The following is a 6008-nucleotide window of genomic DNA, read 5'->3' on the forward strand; positions in this document are numbered from 1 at the left end:
AGAGCGGAATATCGATGCATCGGACTGCTTGTTTGAAGAAGTTTATAACGTTAGCTAGAGTAAAAAGAATGTTACCCAACAATCTATAATGAGGTAATGTTTACCTCTTAATTTACATACAAATCTGTATATTACTTAGTACAACATTATTTGTTTAAAAAAGTATTATATGACAATTTCATGTCACAGATGTGATGCGATAATTTTGCCGGTCAGTTTATGTATTTTTTACACATTACATTTTAATAAAGATTGGTGCTTGTTCTCTAATAAAAATGTTAAATTATAAAATGTCAAACGTTGTTACTCTATCAATAATTAATACCATTTTTTAATTTTTGAGTGCAAAATAAGCGTCAACTGACACTATATAAAAAATAAAATAAATATTATTTAAACCTTTACTAAAATATCACTAAAATGTTTTAATTGAAATATGGTGGACGCGCCGGGAAAATGCAAAGGATCTTTTTAAGTACCCATGACCACACGCAATGATTTGTCTGAATATAAATAATGAAGAGCAAGTGAAATAACTTGTATTTGATTAAATGAGGTGCCCAACCATGTAAATTGGTGGATTTAATGGAGGAAGTAATGATTAAATTCTAAATAATAGATCGTTGTTCTCCGTCGTGCCTTAAGAAGTCGATTCGCATTCGAGTTCGTGCCCAAGTCACGTTAAAAATTCAGGTGTAAAAATGTCTCTGTATGTCCGTTTCCAATTCCGGCTTAGTAGCGGATTAGTCTCGGAGTGATCGACGGGGCGTTGTCTATGCGACATCAGGTCGGACACCGTTCCAGGCGTCCAGCGTCTCTCCATTTATTCTATCAACTAAGAGCTCGCCTGAAAGAAAACACATAAAGTTGTTCGAGTGTGACTATTCGGGAGTCGGCCCTGCCTACATTATTAATAACGGCTAGCACCCTTGAGACTAAGTACCGGAGAATCTGTGGCGGCCAGTGGAGACCTAGCGTCGTGTTGAGAAATGGCCCGGCAAATTCATGTTACTTGGACTTGACTTGTGGGAATAAGATTGCCGTCCGGGCGCAACATCCGCAGACTGCGAGATGTCCTAATTACATCCGGAACTATTAAATAATGCATTTCCTATGTGCCGGCGCTGCTAGGTTCCAAATAAAACTCAACTATGTCCGGTGAGGTTTCTCTTATGAATTTAAGAGTACGATAGAAATTACGCTAATTATTTTCAACATCTGACTTCTAACAGGATCACCTTTCAGCCAACAAATTATGGAACTTGCTCACACAAAACGGGAAAGTAATTACACGAGCTTATCCAATACATAAACGCCTACACGCATTTTATATAGAAAAACAAATAGAACTCTAACCAGAATTGACGTTTGTTATTATCGGATTCACACTCAAATGTAAACAAAAACAACTTCCAAATAAACACATCTTAACCATACGTCAGTTAAATTTACCACCAGATGCACTTTTGCAGTTTGCTGATTTAATCGCTTATTACAGAAAGTTAAATTCCGAACACTTACACAAAATTATTTAGGAGCTATTTCATTTTAACGGACGAAACTTTTTACACAATTAAAAAAAATGATGTTCAAAGAACACCAATTTTTTTTAAATAAGACATTGATAGTCATTTAAAATTCCGAGAAAATGGCTGAACTTTAACGCTTTTTAGTATTCTATTCTCCTCCTTAAAACTATTATTTTATCTATTATTTTAGTATTTTAAACATAACAAAACACTATTCAACATGTATTATGGAAATTTATACATTTAGAAAATATTGATCCCACTTTTTATTGGTACTATAACACCATTAATTACTTGAGGTGACAAGTCCGTGTTTTTCTAGCTATATTTAGCCCAATTAAAGCTCGTGGTTTTCACAAATTTCTCCGAAAAACGTTATTAGCTCGGTTAATTATCAGCACTGAGCACGCTTTCAGAACTTGCCATTAACCCACATTTAAAAATTTACATTTTCTTCTAGGCCCGCTTAAATTTTTACTTGTCAGTCTTTTCAGTAAAAAACCACTTAACATTTACTCTCGGATAAATTATCCCATTTCCCGTGTCGGGTTAGTGGCTTCACAATCATGAATCCAGCGGTTTACCCTTATCTAAAATTTCTTGGCTATTTGACCGAGATATTATCGGAACAATTTGCCGCAATAAAATATTGATCGCGTCGTAACTGAATTAGTTGCTTGAAGTTTTTTGTTGGCATGTCTGAATTTACAAAAAGTAGAGTTTACAGAAAAACCCGAGAATAATAAGAGATCCAACCTTTTTCCAGCAGTGTCGGAAAATGTAATGTCAAAGGTCTGACCGGTTTCGAAATAACCCCAACATTACCAATAAAAAATCAATAAAAACCAAAAAGGAACAAAAACTTGATGATCGCTAAGGGACGCAACGGTAGCAAAATATTTAGATTTTGCATCCTTTCAGGAAGGTATCCCAAATTATTTATTTATTTCTTGGTTATCATCAGACGAGTGCACGTGCAGTAAGAAAGCCTAATTTGTCCATATTTACCAACTCTTGAAAAATGTATGGTGTTTTCCGCGAACTTATCAGCATGTTTAATCCGGTTCTTCGAGAGGTTCCATAAACCTGACTTCTTACTATTTCCACAAGCTTTAATTTCAGCGGAAGTAACTTCATCCAAACAACCAACATGCAGTTACTTTACAACACCAAGCTTTAGTGCTTTTAGTCTCTTGCTTGATGTAAATTTTAAATTTTTAATGTTTTCATTCCTTAGGCAACTATTTGTTCTGTCTTAGCCCACAACAAACAAATTTAATTTAATTTTTAATACGTAGACGAATGCATTCTCATTTTGAATGCCACGATTTTTATTGAAACTTGTAGAAAACCACATGATATTTAAAAGAATTTTTCATTTTTATGGCATCCCTTTCTTCCTCTAGATATGATAATTGAAATTGTTGCAAGGTTGCAGAAAACTTCGAGGTGCGCGAAGCTTTGTTTTCATACTCGGAAAATATCGAAAATGAAATCCAATAAGCTAGTGCAAGCTTTTGTCGGGGGACCATAAATGCATGCACAGCACCCTCGTCGCCACCCGCGTAGACAACATATTTTAATAAAATTGTCCAAATGCTTCCGGTAGGGAAAGATCTCAAGACACGTAACATGTAAAGCTAAAAATAACATCCACCCCTGCAATCTAATATAAATTTTTTACTTCAAATTAAAGAAGAAATTAATTTTATGCTCCCATTTAGCAATTTATTGACCATTAACCGATCAAATCAATCAGTTTCTTGTGGCTTTAGTCATCACTGCTTTATTTCAGGTGCAATAAAAAAGTAATACATAGTTAAGATTATGTTCACTTCTGTATTTCAAATATTACCGGTTGAATGCTACAAACAAGAGAAAATGTGTTTTCAATTTTGTTTTAACAGCCTACAATATAGAAAGTTGCAAAGTACAAGTCAACTTAAACTAGATGTTTAACTCAAAATAATTATTTTCATGTCAAATGCCTAATAAATTTATTAATTAATAGTAAAATAAAATTATATAGTTATCTAGTATACCAAATAAACATATCTACTCGTATCTGTTAGGACATTATGAGAATAAGATCCAAGAGAATGCGCCTAACCCACGCAATATTTAAAGCCGTATTTATTATTCCAAAGATTCCGAAAAATTTATCTTACAAGACTTACAAAAATTATTTAATTAAACATATGGAAATAATTTGTTTTGGTGCAAAAATTTTGTCAAAATTTAGATTTTTATAGATTTTGATCTTTAGGTTTGCTTAGCTGCTTTTGGTTCATATTTGTTTAATCAAGTACTTTATACATGTGATCATTTTTTAAGAATAAATTTTTTTGAAATTCTTTTTAGTTTTCGACTTATAATTTTTTTTCAAATGGCACTCTACTATAAAAATTTTTTTGGTAAAGAACTATGCTCTAGAAACTATTTCTAATTCAATAATTTTGTTTTTAAATCAGTGGTTTTATAAAAATAAATTATTAAAGTTGTGATCTGAGCTTATTACGAAGCTTTTTCAAACTTGACCGAAGTGGTTCTTGGACATACGAGTAGCAATTATTTAGACATTATTTATTTAAACATTATTTAATAAATCTAAAAAAATGTAAGGATCGTGCAAAAAACGTGGTAAGCATCACGAACGTTCAGGATTACCAATCTCAAACAATAATAATTGGAGTCGTCGCTACGCTGCTCCTTCAAACAATTGTCTTCGATGTAAATCTACTTACCGTTCTTGATACCTAATATACTATTACAACGCTCGAAAAGCACTAAAGCAAAAAGTTCAAAAAAAGTAATTTTAATTGAACTTACAACCAATTTTGCAATGTACTTGTGCTTTTAGAGTAGAAAGTCTGAAGTAAATAATATTAAGTTTTTGTAATAGAGAATGGGGAAATAAAAGACAGTATTAGTTATTATGCTTTTTATTTTTCTCTGTATGCATTTTCAGTCGATGTTGAATGTTTTGGGTGGTTGGCTTGGGGCTAGATATTTCGAAAACTGCTTCATCATGTTTGCAGTAAAGTAATAAAGACGTGTTACCCAGGCAAAGCGGAGTAAAGTCGGCCTTTCAAGCAAACTTATAATACTGCCGCCGGTCTGGGTGACACATTAAAGAGTGCCTGAGGGCCGTACCAGGAGGGGCGGCCGCCCACACTGGGGCCGATGAGGACGGAAACAGGCGTCAGGTCGCGGCTTGCGCGGGCCATTGCTCGCTCATATGGATTCGAACCCTATAAAAACAGCGAGATATTACGCCAGCCGGGGATATTGCCGGGATTTCGTTTAGAGTACACACGCCAATATTACTTTTAGAATTCGATCTATCTAAAACTGAACGATCTGTGTACGAGCTACGTGCCGAAAATTTTACGGCGACGACGATTCCGCGACTTCGAACCCTAATTACACTTGATTGCATATATTTACCACGTCGTTGGGGAAAGCTACGCTCGTAAAACACATAAAGCGACCCTTCCGACCTGACTCTATTTAAAGTAATGTTCGCCACTCGAAACAAAACTATTTCGGCGTTGAAAAAGATATGTTCGTAGAATCGCGAGCGGAATGCTGACAATGCCGGGCTAAGTGGCCGGATGAAGACTTATTCTGCACTTCAATGCACAGTTTAGAGATGTACACGACGGGCTTATCTTCTCTTGTGGAATGACACGGACACTTAACACTGATTTAAATTAAGGGTCGTACACGGAACCTTATTACAAAACATATTTATGATCCTATAACGCCTTAAACTCTTTAAAAGTTTCCTTTCCTAAATGGGAAAACTGTTTATCGTGCCGGGAAGCGACTAATAAAATCATGAATTTAATTATAATCTCTTATTTATTTACCGAAAACGGTATCACTCTCTTACTCCTTTTTTTTCCGTCAACGCTAATATTTCCGCATTTTTTGAGGTAAATATTTACTCATTCAACTTTTCTTTCTTAATTCTTGTTTTCAATTTTAATTTTGAGCAAAAGTAAGAAATATAAATTTTTTAGTGCTGGAATAATATTGGTACATTCTTGGTAATACCTTTTCAAAAAAATTAAGACAAGTCGGTCTTGTCGGCTTTTTGAAAGTGCAGACAGGCAGTTAAAGGCAGCTAGATAGAGCTATACAAAATATTACTTTCGCTAAAATAATTACAGAACTGTTGTTTTGTAACGGGACTGGTTTTTCTACAATCCCACTTTAAAATATGCATTTTTTTAATGCCACTAGTATTCACCAAAAGCGTATTCGCGACTTTTGATCCGCACACTACAAATTTAGTTTAATTCTTGGTATAATATGGCATTTAGAATATGAGCATCGATGTAGGTCCTGTAATTAGAAATTATATAATTCTAGGATGGAATTTGCTTTGTGTTTGCAACAAATGCGTTATTAATTTTGGTAAACAGATATGCAACGCAAATAATGTTATAATATTATTTGGGATAGTTTTTATTT

The sequence above is a fragment of the Tribolium castaneum genome, chromosome 4 (assembly GCF_031307605.1).
Source record: "Tribolium castaneum strain GA2 chromosome 4, icTriCast1.1, whole genome shotgun sequence".
Classification (NCBI taxonomy): domain Eukaryota; kingdom Metazoa; phylum Arthropoda; class Insecta; order Coleoptera; family Tenebrionidae; genus Tribolium; species Tribolium castaneum.